The 16,093-nt window shown below is 42.7% G+C and overlaps 1 protein-coding gene and 1 long non-coding RNA gene across 19 annotated transcripts in view; one reads left to right on the forward strand and one right to left on the reverse strand.

The window, feature by feature from the left end:
* The window catches only part of FOXP1 (forkhead box P1), a 629,894-nt gene that overhangs the window by 111,523 nt on the left and 502,278 nt on the right, over positions 1-16,093 (reverse strand). The gene's annotated exons all lie outside the window — the stretch shown is intronic.
* LOC129397411 (uncharacterized) lies at positions 4,587-9,287 on the forward strand. Its single transcript, XR_008624764.2, has 2 exons — positions 4,587-7,132; positions 8,346-9,287. It is a non-coding gene; the product is annotated as an uncharacterized LOC129397411 (long non-coding RNA).

Here is a 16,093-nt window from a genome sequence, read left to right on the forward strand (position 1 = left end):
CTCTTCTGCGGGGTAGAAGGGCCTTAAATCTGCCAGAAAGTCCCCCGACTATCAGTAGAGTTCTGACTCTTAAAGAGAAAAGGTGCTCTTTCCGGAGGGGCTGGCAGAGAGCCCCAACGGCAGGAAATAAAAATAAAGGAAGTGCTCTCCAACCAATGTACAGGGAGAAAGTGGAAAGAATAATTTCAAAACGCCTAAGTGACTTTCTTTTTCCCAAAGTATTAAAATTGAGTTTTAATGTTTATAAACAAAAACTGGGATGTACTTTGAATATGCAATGTGTTTTTATTTTAGAAACTAAGTTCTTCATGAGGCATCCATAAAACTCATGCATGCTTTTAGAAGGTGGACTAACTCCTTTGCAGGTCAGTGTTTATCAGCTAATAGTCTCCAGGTGCATCAAAACAAACAATAAACAAGCAAACAAAAAACATTACAGACGCTCATGACCCAGCTGTGGAGACAAGCCTTAAACAAAATAATTAGAGAGTGATGCAATGCAGTGCTTACTCAAGTACTAAATTGCACAGTGGTGGCTGTAAGCACCATGGGACCACAAAGAAGGAGGAGATCACTAGGAGGAGGGGTCTGGGAAGGCCCACTGGGGAGGTGGCATTTAAAGGCTGATGGTTTGGGTAAGGGGGAGGTGACAAAAGAGAGAGGGAAATGGCTTGGCATACTAACTTAGAAGCCACCTGGAGCCCATCTCGCCCTGTCTCCAGACAGACAGATGATATGGTGACTCAGAGACTACTTCTGGGCAAGGAAATGTCCCATCAGTGATAAACCTGGATAAACTACATATGCCCAGGCCACTTTGGTTAATTCTAAACTCCTGTGGTCCTGTGTACTTGCCCTGTGTTTGGGATTCAGGAAGAACTGGAACTTCCATAAGTGGAATATAATATAAAATGTTAAAACCAATAGTAACTCAGAAGACTTCGTTAAAACCATTTATTAATCACTGTGAGCACCAGGTCATTTTAGAAAAGCTGAATAAGAAAGGCCAACAAAAAAATTTTGGATTGTGGGTGTTTTAACAGTCTCATGCAGTTGTCATAATCTGAACACAAATTCCAGCCCTCATTGTACAGAGGAGGAAACTGAGGCTTAGAAAAGCAAAGTGATTTCTCCCAAGAATTAAACATGGCCAGGTGCAGTGGCTCATACTCATAATCCCAGCACTTTGGGAGGCCAAGGCAGGAAGACTGCTTTGAGGTTTGAGACCACCCTGGGCAAAACAGTGGGACTCCGTCTCCAAAAATACACACACACACACACACACACACACACACACAATTAGCCACGTGTGATGGTGCATGCCTATAGTCCCAACAACTTGGGAGACTGAGGTGGCAGGATCACTTGGAGACCAGAAGTTCAAGGCTGCAGCAAGCTGTGATCGCACCACTGCACTCCAGCCTAGGCAACAGAGCAAGAAACTGTCTTAAAAAATAAAAAATTAAATAAAAAAAAAAACATACTACAGGCTTCCAAGAGGAAGCAGATACTGGATAATTATAGAAAAAGAGAAGCCATAATAATATAAAATGAATACCTGTGGTGGGGGGGAGGGGATATTGAGGGGTAAGCCAACGTTTAAGGAAGAGTAAAGGAAATGCTAAATACCATACTTTAAAAATATTTTTGATGCCCACATCCTAACACCCACAACAGATACAGCTCTTGTTCAAACACCACATATTAAGAAACCTGTCAGTTGCTAAATGAGTCCATTGTGCAGCTGGCTGTGCACTTAAGAACAGATTACTATGATCCCACACCAAACTCTAACCACCAAATAACACACCTGGGACTAAAATCATGTATTATATTTGGTTCTGCTGAGCCTTAGCCTTGAACACAGAAGAAAGTGAAAGGTTTTACTGCCCATTCAGAGCTGAGAATGGAGATAAGATGTATTAAAGGAAGAGTCAGGAGGAGCGTCTCCTCAGGACATCATTCCATACACTGATGAATGGCCCTGTGGTGAGGCAGATACAGCAATGGTCCCTGGCCCACGTGGTCCTCAGTTCCAAGGAAAGGCCTGCTTTGCCAGAAGCTGCTTGGAAATAACTAGAGAAAGGATACGAGCATGGGGTGAAAAATCAACTGTGTGATCAGAGGCCAAAACCTTAATTCAAGTTTGCTGTCTTCTTCTGAACAACACTTGTGTTAACACAACACACATTTTCTTTCCCCTTTCCAATTAATTTAATGGAGTATCCAGGACATATTCTGAAATGACAGAACTTAAAGAGATTCAACCAACTGATTCCATTGCTGGAGAGAAAAAGCTAAAGCAACAGGAATACAAAATGTAAGCCCAGTAACATGCCTGATGGCCTACTCAGGGAAGCGCGCCTCCCCAGAATGAGGACTGCTTTAAGTATTTCTCCAAAGAATGGCAATGGGGCAGCCAATTAGAGTTACTAAATTGCAACAGCAATGTCCCATTCCTGAGATCTGGGGATCTGTCTCCAAGGAACTACCATTCTGTCTTGATTTAAGCAGTGCTTTTACTTAAAAATATAAATTAATACATCATCCATCTACAGGGAGCTAAGGCAGTTAGCTCCATATTGATATTGTTTATGTCACTGTTATGCTTATGTTGACAATGAAGCTAATTATGTTCTTTTTCTTCTGTGCCTGCAAGTTTGGCCAAGGGAAAATGCTGAGTTCTCACTGTTCCATAGGAGTTTAAATTCCCCTTAATGCATCTTCCAAATTGCCATTTGCATTTTCATGTAATGCAACATTTTATAATGCCATTGCTTCTGGTTAATTTGTATATACACAGTGTGACATGTCAACATTCAGGTGACTTATAAGTATGATGAGCTATGGAAAACATCAACCTAAAAACAAATCCCTTACTCTAAAAGCATTCATAAGCATCAGAGGTAAACAAAATCATGACAGAAAAGAAAAATGACAACATCCTTTCCTAACTCTGCATTTGACAGTAATAAATTACCCTCTCTCATTTATGATAAAACTATAATCCCCTGTTTTAACATAATGTAAAATTTGTTAATGGACTGCTTATGCCATGGGGTTAGAACAGATTACACTGAAGTGTGCAAAAGTTCTTGAAAAGGTACATGTTTTGGGGCAGTAGAGCATGTCCCAAAGTGCTGTACCCTTCAGATATCGGGGGGAAAACATCACTGCCACCACCACCACCAAGTGTAATTTGTTATTTCCCTCCTGAAGAGTGACAGTATTTTTGGCCCACCCACAGGCAAACCCTCGATTTTTAAGCATAACCAGAAATGGGGCACTGAAGGGGAAAGAAAAGATGGCTCTTGGGGAATGAAATTACATTTTAATTTTTTTTAACGTTTAATTATGTAGAAATCGCTGAATATCAGATAAAGGCAACTGACCACCTTTATTTAGTACAGTCAGCTTTTCCAGAGATCTGTGGTGTGCAGCAGGCCTGCAAAGAGGCAAAGGGAGCGTGTCCCATCCTGCCCTCAGAACAATGCTCACACATCTTCCTCCCATGCAACACACCACCCTCCTCTGACCCTAGGTTGACACACCCTCATGTCAAAACCTTCTTTACGCCTGCCCTCTGCTGGCAAGCCTGCCAGGATTAGTAAATTTTGACTACTTCAACTTATTCAAAAGACAACTTTTAAAGCCAGACAGAGAAAGGACATGAAATGAACTATTAACTGGAATATATAAATTAAGACATTTAAACAAAATGGGGGGAGAAAGGGGGACACCCCTAGTGAAATATGGCACTTTTAATGTAAAAATGCACATTCGTCTATTCTATTGCCTCCTCGCTCACAGCAGGGGAGTGCCAAACTCGATATTTTAGCTCGCCTAAGAGAACAACCTGTATTACTGTTGGGCATCTTGCCTTCTTTTGCTCACTCTCCGGGGAGAGCATGTCGGCGCATTTTCAATAAAACACCTTCTTAGCAGTAATGGGCCACTGTTCCCATTTCAGTGGTCCCTAAGGTTTCACGATACAGTATATTTGGCTGACTCGCAGTTCGAGTTTTCTTCTGGCATTCCTAAGATCCAAAAAACGGAAGAGAAAAAGCAAAAGAAGAGTACTTGCTTATCCTTTGTTTCAGTAAGAAAACAGTCAACTTTGAGACTGATTAGCTGGTAGGATTTACACAAAACAAGGGCACTCTCGGGCCCTCTCCCCTGCTACGGGAACCCTCCGCGCACGTGTGGGCCAGACTCCCAGCTGAAGGAGGGCTCTGGGCATTAGGGGGTAAATTTCTGCAGCAGCGTGCTGGGGTTTAACAGTGCAACTCCTGTCAGTGTCAATGGGAAGCACAAGGCCTGTACAAATCCCTGCATACCATTTCAAAAATATATCTCCAAGACGGGAAAATGAAGCTTAGCAGTTGCAACCTCAAAAGCATTCAGGAAGTAGCACTCTTGACAGCGCTTTAGATGCCGAGTAAATGCTCTTATAAAGAACACCCAATCCAGCCGACAATAAATCTTACACCGGGGAAGCCGGCACAGGGCTGTGGAATCCCCTCCAAGATAATTGCCTTCCACACTGTGCGGCATAGAAGCTGTTACACAGAAAACATTTTCCGGGGCTCTGCGCTCGCTATGGCTTGCTTTTCTTTCCTTAATAGTCACCAATTACACAGACACTCACACCCTGTCTTTAAGAGTGACCATATAAAAGTCTCAAGGTTTGTCTCCTTTTCTAGAAAAAAAGGTTGTAAGGCCAGTTCTAGTGGGGAGCGGGTGGGAGAGGGAGGTTGAGAACAGAGGGTGTGTTTAAGAACTCAGGAATGGAATCTGACACACGCATCCAGGTGAGCAACCCTGGGTGTCTCCACTTTCCAGTCTTTGACGGTTCATGTAGTTTCCAGACAGCTCCAAGTACTGGGGCTCATCTACAGGCTGCTGAAACGGTCAGCACATCTTTTCTAGTCCACAGAGGCCTCAAGCAGGCTGTTTAACTCTGAGATAGTACAGGAGTACTACATGTGACTTAGGATTCTATTAATGACTTTGTCAGGAATAATAGTGTGATTGTGGGCAAGTCACGTCATCTCTCTGCGCCTGCACATTTCAGCTAAACAAAGAGGAAGATGGATGAGATCTCTCTGTAATTTCTTTTTTTCTTTTTTGAGATGGAGTCTCGCTCTTGTCACCCAGCCTGGAGTGCAATGGCACATCTTGGCTCACTGCAACCTCCGCCCCCTGTGTTCAAGCGATTATCCTGCCTCAGCCTCCCAAATAGCTGGGATTACAGGCACCTGCCACCACGCATGGCTAATTTTTGTATTTTTAGTAGAGACGGTGTTTCACCATGTTGCCCAGACTGGTCTCAAACTCCCGACACCTCAGGTGATCCGCCTGCTTCAGCCTCCCAAGGTGCTGGGATTACAGGCATGAGCCACTGCGCCCAGCCTCTGTAGTTTAACAACAACAACAACAACAACAACAACAACAACAACAACAACAGCTATCATTACTGGTATCCTTACACCTATCATGTACCAAGTGCACATTTCACATTAGCAAAGGACTAATCTCTAGGTATTTTCTGCTTACAATTAGGATCCTATGTAAAACTACCAGAAATAGGGCTGGGTGCAGTGACTCATGCCTGTAATCCCACTGACTCAGGAGGCCGAGAGAGGAGGATCACTTGGGGCCAGGAGTTCAAGACCAACTAGGGCAATGTAGCAAGACCCTGTCTCTAAAATATTTTAAAAAATTAGCCAGGCATGGCATGCATCTGTAGTCCTAGCTACTCCGGAGGCTGAGGCAGGAGGATCGCTTGAGCCCTGGAGGTTGAGGTTGCAGTGAGCCCTGATCACGTCATTGCACTGTACTCCACAGCCTGGGCAACAAGAATGAGACCCCATCTCTACAATGAATGAATGAATGAAACCAGAACCACCAGAAATATGGATTAAAATTATAAATAGGATTTCAATGCTCAATAATCTCGAACACTGTCATGTCTACAATGAGTTAGGGAACAACAACCAAAAAAATGTTTTTTGGGAAACAACCCAAAACCTTTACTGGGACATTCTCTAGGTCATAAGCCCTATGAAACATCAACAACTTGTAGTACATACAGTAAGTCACATACATGCTTTAAGACTTGGTGGATTTAGTTGAGGGGGGTCAGATGAAGACTCTAAAACAACTTGACTTCTAAACATATTTATGTTTTTTTGTGCTTGTGACTTTTTCATCCTCTTCCTTAACCACTTTGGTTCTTTTATTTCAACGATGCCTGCTTTCACCAAAAAAGATTTCTGAATATCCAACCCAGCCTCCCAAACCACTTGCTTGCTTCTGTTGGTTGCATATTGGAAAGGAGAAATGAGTTTTAAGCATCAGGTGGCTGCTACTGATAGGGGGTGCCTTTTCCATCTCAGATTGAAGCCACAGCTAAGGTTTAGATTGGATTGCAAGGGACATTTGGAAGAAAGAGTAATCTCACAGAGACATCAGACCCCTTTTGTATTAACAGTTTAATAAAGTCTCGAGAAAATGCGTACAGAAATGTAGTCTAGCCTGCAGGCCAATTATTTATTTTTTATTATTTCAAATGGCATTTCATCCTTCATGAGGAAAAGCAGTAGATGAAGCAGGAAGCTTTCAGGTCATACACAACTTCCCTCTTTTCAAACAAATAAGGCATTGTGTGTTTGAACAATAGGAGGAATGTCTAATTGATCTTAATTAAATTCAGCGATGTCCAATTTTTGAGATGGGTCAGAACACATCTATGTAATGTCACAACCCAACAGGCCAGACCTTTGAAATCAGGGCGCGCTGTGGTTAACTGTTCTCTGACACCCTTTTTCATCCATTCACCCATCCCACTGGGCTACTAACTTATTCTTCCCTCTAACTTTGTTCTCTGCTTACACCCTTCTCTATACCTCATGTGAATCCTGACCTCTTCCTGCCTTGGGGCTTATATTTTAACAGCAGCAACAGCAATCCCCCTTATCTCTGAAGTCTGCAAAGCCCTGTCAACATTCTTACGACAACCTATGAAACAAGAATCCTATAACCTCCACTGCACATAGAGAAGGCTACCTGGAGTTTGAAGCAGAAGAGATGTGAGTTTGAATCCAGTATTTGTTACTCATCAGCAATGTAGGTGAGTCACAAAAGTTTATATTATCTGCATTTCCTCATTTGTAAAGTGGGAATGATTATCTGCCTCAGAGTAGATAGATGTTTCTGTTATTATTTTCTGAGGGGGTGTCAACTTCTAAATTAATGTCTCCTGATTTGAGAGCATTGGTGTGAATATTTGATCCAATGTATCGCAAGCACACAGTGTCTAGCAAACCCTCCAATGTTGTTCACAGTTGGGGGACTCCTCTGAGGTCCTTTGGCTGGTGAATGGAAGAGCTGGGATGTGACTGTGTCCTCCAGGGCTCAGTCTCTTGCATTAGGGACCCTCTTCATTTGCTGGTTACAGAGCTTGGGCAACTTTGAGACAATGCTAAGATAACAAGGACCAGAGCCACTCATGAACAGGGAGGTGCAGGAAATCCTCTAAAGAAGCCACCAATCACAAACTGGGAAGCACGTACTGTGACCCTGGCACAGGATTTGACAAAGAAAGGGAAAATGAGGGAAGGCTTGGTGCCTGGTAACAAGATGGCTGAGAAATACAGCAGTACTTATGGGAATGTGTGATGCATTTCGCATTTCCTATAGAAGTGCTTAATCCTCCAAACAACCCGATGAAGTAGGTATTATTGTGCCCACTTAACAGACAGATAAACTGAGGCTCTAAGAGCTTACATTATTATTATTTTGAAATGGCATCTTGCTCTCTCAGGCAGGCTGGAGTGCAGTGGTGCGATCTTGGCTCACTGCAACTTCTGCCTCCGGGTTCAAGCGATTCTTCTGCCTCAGCCTCCCCAGTAGCTGGGACTACAGGTGCCTGCCTCCACGCCCGGCTAATTTTTGTATTTTTAGTAGAGACAGGGTTTCATCCTATTGGCCAGGCTGGTCTCAAACTCCTAATCTCAGGTGATTCACCCACATAGGCCTTCCAAAGTACTGGGATTACAGGCGTTGAGTCACTGCACATGGCCAGCTTAAATTATTTAATCAGTATCTTGAAGCCGGTCAGTGGGGTGTTGAGACTTGAATGACTCCAAAACAAGGCTTCTAATCCCATATGCCAATCTGGAGACTAGGCTTGGGGGTAAAACTAGGCCTGGAAGAAAAAAGAGGCTGGTTCAGTCTTACTCCCATGGAAAATAAATGTGACCAAGTGTCACCGATTAGTCAGCATGAATGGAAGCTAAAATAACACAAAGTTAAAATTCTGATGTCCTCTTTGATTCTTACAGGAATCCACAGTGACAACCCACAACTGGGCTGGCTGGATGTGGGAGTGGGAACATCGAGGGAGAGAGACCAGGGGCTCATGCATTCTTTTTGAGTTACTTCTCCTTGATTAAGCAGTTTCTTATACTCCCATCTCCACTGCTGGAAAGAGAGACAGACAGACAGACACCGATGATCTTCTCTCATCTCCTTCCGACACATGACTGAGCACCAGGCAGAGGCCAGCAGCCTCAGTGCCTGAGTTCTCCTGGTAATACACAGTGTCTCAGATGTAAACATGAAACATCAGGGTGGTGGAGCTTATTTGGTCTCTAATCATAAAAGGCAAGGAGAGAATTCAGCATGGTGACTCTGGAGAGACACTGCCATCGGTTCTGATCCTGGTGGTACTATTCTCTGGCTGTACATTTAGTAAATTGCTAGTTTCTACAGACTTCAGTTTCCTCATCTATAAAAAAGAACTAATCTTAGTACTTCACCCACACAAGGTTTAAATGAGATAAAACAGATCAGTGGCTGGCACACAGTAAGCACTTAAAATGCTTCCTAACGTATCATTATTACTATTACTACATACCACTTTTCCTTCAATTTCTTCCTTTTGCTATAATGAAATTACAGAATCCAAAACTTATTTTAGTTTCTTAGACTTCTTACTTTTTTGTGCTGTAGGTACTGTTGATCCTCACTCCAAAATTTAACTCAGCAGTGGCAGATCCTTCAGCCAAACAATGGAAGAAGACATTTGGTTGTTTTGTTTTTTAACCAGGGTCACTAGACCAAGAATCATCTACAAGAGGCAAAATAGCAGTCCCACTCAAATCTCTAGGTTGTGGTGTGCTACATACCCCAGCCAGTTCATCACTTGCATTTGGTGAAGGAGTATGGTGATTTGCTAAACACTGAGCTCTCAAGGACCCACTGGGTTTTTTTTTTTTTTTAAACAAATAGGGTCTAACTCTGTCACCCAGACTGGAGTGCACAATTATGACTCACTGCAGCCTCAACCTCCTGGGCTCAAAGGATCCTCCTGCCTTAGCCTCCCCAGTAGCTGGGACCACAGGTATGAACCACCAGGCCTGGCTAATTTTTTATTTTTCTTTTTTGTAGGGATGGGGACTCTGTATGTTGCCTAGGCTGGTCTCGAACTCCTGGGCTCAAGTGATCTTCCTGCCTTAGCCTCCCAAAGTGCTGGGATTACAGGAGTGAGCCATTGTGCCAGGCCCTGCTGAGATATTCTAAGGAGGGGTCTCTGCCCCAAGTGTCAAGAACAATGAACTGTAGGTTGACCAACATGAGACCTAATTTATGGAATCTTCGGCCTATATTTTTTCGATGTTTTGTTACTCACGGTGGAGCCTGTCTCCAGAAAGGCTGGCTTTCAATGTAGTCCCAAGCCACCCTGGCTCCAGAGAGGGCTCAGCTTGCACCCAAATAGCATCATGGTTTAACAGGCTGACTTTAAGATTATTTTTCAAGTTCCCAATACCCAACTAACTCGAAGGAAGAAATGGAAATCTCTTTTCTTTTCTTACCATCATTTGATCATTTGCTGAATTAACAAATACGTAAATACGCAGACATCAGAAAAGAAGGGCTCCTACCTTGGCCTCAGGGGGAAAAGGGAACTTCTAGAATAAGACAAGAGTTATGCTGAAGATGAAAGGATAATGCTCTGCCGTAGGGAGATGCGCAGTCAGGACCGGGAAGGGCATCTGAGCTACTGGAATGGCACATGCCAACATTCATATGGCAGACAACATGAGTCAGAATACCAGAGAATGTGAAGGATTTGGTGTGGCTGGGGTGATTATAATTCATGCTCCAGCTCCCTTCCTTTGAGATGAATAGTTTTTCTTCTTTTTCTCAATTTCACCTGTATTTCCTATCTCAAAAATTTACTTATCTCTTCCTCTTCTCCTTCTTCCTGTTTTGAGCATGGTCTCTGTTCTTCTTTATCCATGTCATGGCCATGATTAACATGATCTCATCCAGCCTTGACCTCAGCTGGGTCAAACACACATACATAGTTTTCCTCCAAGTTAGCAGAGTTTGGTGTTCTTTACTCCTATCCTGGCACGCTCTCAACTGTGATTGCTAAGCTTCTAAGCCAGAGATGTTTGAGTCAGTGGATCTCTAATATGTCTCTGGATTTTTTGAAGGGCTAATCTAACATTCACACAGGGATTGGGAACACATAAAGTTATGGAGCATGGGCTCATGGGTTAGATATTTCAGTCACCAAGTGTTTAAATAATATCACATCAGACATAGTTATCTTATTATACAATTAAGTAGAACAAAGCTTGAAGAGAGCTCACATCCAAGCAGGGGCAAACTTCTAAAACATCAAGGCCTTGTATGCTAATCCTTCTTAGATGTCTAGAAGAGGAAATAGAACTCTAACAAAAACGGCATAGTCAAGGCTACCACTGACCTTTCACGTGTCACTCCCATTCTGCAGCAAGGTGTCAATCCCTGAACCCTGAGGCCTCTTTTTAGTGCACTCTCTCCTAAGGCAGCCTCGCTGTACTGGAGTGAAGGTAGCTCTTGTTAATTTTTATTTACTTGTTCCTTATGAACTAAGTGGCGAGTGGGGGAAAGACAGCTAAAGACCTGTTTATAGTACAGTGAAACTGAATGTCATGAAAAGGAGCCAAGTCTAAACAAAAAGTATTCCTCTGTTAGGCAAAATTATCCTTTTTAACAGGAACGCACATACACACGAGGAGAAGAGGTCACCAACCTAGCCATCTTCCCAACCATGGCACTAAATTTGGGGTGTTCCCACTTCCCTGACTTCCTACAGCATTCACTCTCTGTGCTAGTCACTTCATCATTCCATTACATACTGAACTAGCTCATCAAACGCCGTTGTACATAACCCTGTACATACCGCTCGTCAACAAAGATTTCATGAATTTATAAACAAATGAATAAACCAACAAATGAATGTTTTCTATTTTCTCTTCTTTGCCTTACTCCCCTCTCACTTCCTCCCCTCCTGAGAAGCATTTATGTTTCCTGTGCATATTTTTTTTTTTTTTTTTGAGATGGAGTTTCACTCTTGTTGCCCAGGCTGGAGTGCAATGGCGTGATCTCGGCTCACCGCAACCTCCACCTCCCGGGTTCCAGCAATTCTCCTGTTTCGGCCTCCCGCGTAATTGCGATTATAGGCACGCGCCATCACGCTTGGATAATTTTGTATTTTTAGTAGAGACAGGGTTTCTCCATGTCTGTCAGGCTGCTCTCGAACTCCTGACCTCAGGTGATCCGCCTCCCTTGGCCTCCCGAAGTGCTGGGATTACAGGCATGAGCCACCCCGCCCGGCCTCCTCTGTATATTTTCTCTAAACCGTAAGCTCTGAGAGATGAATTGTGTGCTCTTTCTTCTTTCTCCACCTGTGGTGCATTTCACAAAGTGTTAAGGAAAAAGTAACTAAGTCCTTGCTAAATAATAGCATCTCTATAGGTAAGATGAATATTCAATGAGAAGCATCCCTATATTGCCATGTTTAGGGACTAAAATCTTTTGATGACAATTTTATGACTGAGTGACCTCATCACATGCAAAAAGTGCATTTGTACACAGCAATCAATGATTAGACTCTTCGAAAATTAAAAAACAAAACAAAGCTGGGTACAAACCATGATTCAGAGATTACACAAATAATAAATGTCATTTTATGGCTGTGAGTAAACTTGAATGACTTGCCCTAATAAAACTGTACCTACTAAAGGTAGACAGCTATTCCAGGGTTTTAAAAAATCATCTGTTTTTCACTTCTCTTGCTAAATTTTGTTAAATGAAAAGAATCCTTCTGAATGGACATAAGACTGGAAGGGCACGAAAAGCAGTTTTTCTAAACTGCTACCAATACCAGCACATCCTGCAACTAGATAACGTTGCCCAAGGAGCTTCCACTTCATTTTGTTTTGCCTCCAAAGGCTCTTCACTGATGCAGCTAAGAAAGAGGAGGACGAGGAAAGACCCACAGGAAGGCTGCAGCCCAGACTTCATTGGAGCCACTAGTCATAAATAGTGGCAACTTTAACCCTTCTCCTTGGAAGCACAAGAGCTAGTGTGACCTTTGCTTCTCTTTCGTTACCTGGATTCTGGGAACTGCAGACTTAAGAACCAAGTTCATCCCACCAGTGGATGCTATGGAACTCCTGCACTATAACAACTCCCCCACTTCCTACCACGCCCACTCACGGTTCGGTTTTGCCCCTTCCTGCTAAAGTCCTAAATAGGTTCTGGTTTTGTTTAAAGCATGTAGCCAGTATTTGGTAAGTGACAGGCAAGGCCACCCACTCTGTCTTGCCCCTGCGCCCCTCCAAATAGAGTGCGCAGAAATGAGCATGGTGGGACAGGTGTCTGCCCCTCTAGTCCAGAGGAGGACAGCAGCCCAACTCCTCATTATTCTATTAATACAGTCTGAATTCTTTGCCCCTGCCCCCCACCTAGGTCTCAACTGGCTCCTACTGGTGTTACAATCATTCCTCACTAATTGTCACATGAACTGCTGTTAAGTTAGAGCTCTTCACTCTACACTAGTACCATGGTATGGGCTTTGCATTCATGCCCATTAACGATCTTTTTTTCATTTTGATTGAGAACTTCAGCCTGCTGAGACTTTGTTCTAAAAAAATCTTGATTCTTCATCTCAGCATATTAACTCTTCCCCATCCTCCCTCGACACAGACAATTTCTATTATCTCTAAATTTCTTGGATCATATTCATCTGAGAGATATTGTGATCAGTTTTCTAAATGTGTGCATTCCAATGTTTCACAACATCTAAACTGGGGTGCTATTGTTATTATTTGACAATTAAGAAGACCTGTTCACGTCAGGGCTTATTCTCATGTATCACCCGCTCCAGGTGTCGGGTTATTCCCACTTATTACCTGTACCAAGAGAGGTCCGGCCCTGCCTCCTCCTGCCACCTTCACTCAGCACCCAGCACAGTGCCTGGCTCTCAGCAGAGGCTTCACTGACAAAGGTTTTTGAATGCACAGATGAGCGAGCTTACTTAATCTTTATCATAATCCTATGAAGATTCTGTTTTCAGTCTACATTTTATAGATGAGAAAACTGAGGTCTAGAAACTTAAATAACTCACTCAGAGTTAGGCACCTGTTACACAGAACCAGCATTTAAAAATAATGCCTAGAAAGTATAAACAACATGCACAAGACACGCCAATTGCTCATTTCAGAGCAGGACCCCCAAATCAGGTCTTGTGCTTCTCTTTCTTGTGAATCACTAGTGTGGACCATACCTCTCCAATCACCTCTCCTACCAGCTTTCTGTTTCTCTTTTCTGCAGAAACAGACGTAGCTAAAGAAATTTCCAAATTAAAACCTGGCAATGGTTTCTATATTCTTGTTTCCTAAACCTATAAATCAAAACTGTCTAAACAGGTCATAAATGTTCCTCAGCAATATAATGGGAAAAGTTCTGATTTATAGTGCCGGTGGAATAATTTTAAATAATTACATAAGAGTTTTGAAAAAATGCAATTAACACCTTTAGAAGTTTTTTGAGATGAAAATGAATCTCTGGAGATGACTGTTCCCATACATAAAGATAGCCAGTTAAAAAATAAAAATAAAGCTACAAGATGCAACTGTGTCTGAAAGATCCTATGGAGACAGAGAATAGGAGCTACTATTTACAATGGGAATTCACTAGCGTGACCACATCAATAAATGTTTAACTTTGTCGCATTATTACACGATAACAACACAATCATCAAATGTACTATTGAACATTGCAATTAAATCACCAAATAAACATCTTATTTCTATTCAGCCCCAGCTGATGGCTTTCTGCCTCTGTACTGCTTTGACACATCCTACCACACTGTCCTTTGGAACACTTCAAATCCACCTACCTGCTCTTGCAAATCTGGCCAATGTTCTTTCCTTCCTCTTTCTCTTCATTTGTGATTCATCTCCTTCAGAATCCAACCTTCTACAGATGAAGTCACTCCAAGCAACCATCCTTAACAACCCTAATTTCCCTGGGTATCAAAGAAAGTCTTACCATCTCTGAATTTCCTTCTTCTGGCTTAGCAAGCAGTAGTAGTTATGATTTTACTCAATGAACCCATTTCTCAAGCGCACTTAAGATACTAACCTTTCTCTTTTGTCTCTCACTGGGTGATCTTCACTTTGGCCCATTCTATCAGCACTTTGTCTGAAACCTTTACCTCCACAGGATTTGCAACTCTGAAAGTGGCAGAAGGAGGCAACCTCCGACTAAACTAATTTTTAAAGTATATACTGCTTAACGCTAAGTGTTCTGCATTTGTGTCCAGGTTTACCTTGGATACGACACTAACCAATAATGAAGCAGAACTTGACTTTCCTCAGGGCTCCTTCAGATCCCGTGGGAATCTGAAAAGTGTTCTAACACTCCATAATTCAAAACTGAAATGGCCCAAGGTATCTCCCCAGTTCTTTCCAGCACCTGTACTCAGCTCAGTAATTACACAAAGAGAACCCTCAGCCATTATCCTGGTCATCAGAATTAAGAAAAAGACACAGAATCATAGAAACTCTGATCTGGAATAGATTTAGCAATCATCTTAATCCCACCCCCTCACTTTCCAGATAAGGAAACTGATGCCACGGAGGGAAACATGAAGAGCCAAAGGTCATACCTCTAAATAGTTACAGGCAGAACCGAGACCAGAACCTAAAACCTGCGACTCCTTATTAAGCATTCTTTCCATTGCTTCACGCCACCAGACAAGGAAGATACATGAGGAACCACAAAACTAAAATAATCAGCCTCCAACACTTAGAACTGCTTTGGTTGGGGGATACATAGGGGAGAAAACAGTCTTTCTGTATTTGTTGGAAGGAGCAGTGCTTTTTATTTCCACTACAAATTATGAATGAAAAATACAACTAAGTATTACTCACCAAAGGCACAAGACAAGATTTAAGTCGTCTTCCACAGTCACTCACATTTCACTTGTCTACTATGTAGCTAGATTTTGTCATTAACCCAGGGCTGAATTGTCCAACAGTGTACACAGTAGTCACAAATGGCTATTTAAATTTAAATGAATTACACTTAAATAAAATAATTTAGTTCCTCTAACATATTATCCACATTTGAAGTGCACAATAGCCAATGTGGCTAGTAACTACCATGCTGCAAAGTGCAGACATAGAATAGACGGTGCTGCGCTGGGCGCGGTGGCTCACGCCTGTAATCCCAGCACTTTGAGAAGCTGAGGTGGGCAGATCACTTGAGGTCAGGAGTTTGAGACCAGCCTGACCAACATGGTGAAACCTCATCTCTACTAAAAATACGAAAATGAGCTGGGCGTGGTGGCGCACGCCTGTAATCCCAGCTACTCAGGAGGCTGAGGCAAGAGAATTGCTTGAACTTGGGAGGCAGAGGTTGCAGTGAGCCGAGATTGCACCACTGCACTCCAGCCTGGGTGACACAGTGAGACTCTGTTTAAAAAAAAGAAAAAAAAAAAAAAGAATAGACGGTGCTGATGTCTAGAACATACTAGTCTGTGAAATGGGCATCATATGAAAGCCACCACATAAATTATAAGTTTGTAAACAACACACGTTCTCACTCGTAAGTGGGAGCTGAACAACACGAACACATGGACGCAGGGAGGGGAACATCACACACCGGGGCCTGTCAGGGGGTGGGGGGTAGGGGAGGGATAACATTAGGAGAAATACCTAATGTAGATGATGGGTTGATGGGCGCA

This window comes from Pan paniscus, chromosome 2 (genome assembly GCF_029289425.2).
Source record: "Pan paniscus chromosome 2, NHGRI_mPanPan1-v2.0_pri, whole genome shotgun sequence".
NCBI lineage: Eukaryota > Metazoa > Chordata > Mammalia > Primates > Hominidae > Pan > Pan paniscus.